Below are 442 nucleotides of genomic sequence, written 5' to 3'. Positions count from 1 at the left end.
ACGCAACATGGTTCTTCAATAAAATCTAATAAAACACATATCAAGCAATATGGATCAAGCAAAATATACATGAAATACAAGGCTTTACAAACTTGATACACTGAAATAAAGCAAAATCACACTCAAAACATCGCTTCTTCCGGGGACCATAAAGAATAATCTGATTCTTCTCAAATCGAAATCTCAAAATTGAGAGGAAAATTTCATTACCCTCTTCGCATCAGCCAATACAATTATCATGAATTTTGGTAATAAATAATAATCACAAACATGAAGAGTAAAACTTTTATGAATCTGATGACGTAAATGTTTTATGACAAAGGATACCTTATGAAAACGGAGAATATTCCTTACTCTCTCACGGTTCTGTTTTCCCATCATGCTTTAGCAGCAAAAACATGAGTAAAAGAAACATATATTATTATAAGTTATACTAACTGAT

The sequence above is a fragment of the Penaeus monodon genome, chromosome 15 (assembly GCF_015228065.2).
Source record: "Penaeus monodon isolate SGIC_2016 chromosome 15, NSTDA_Pmon_1, whole genome shotgun sequence".
In the NCBI taxonomy this organism is placed as follows: Eukaryota; Metazoa; Arthropoda; class Malacostraca; order Decapoda; family Penaeidae; genus Penaeus; species Penaeus monodon.
The sequence above is the reverse complement of the archived record's forward strand: the minus strand, read 5'-3'. Positions refer to the sequence as shown.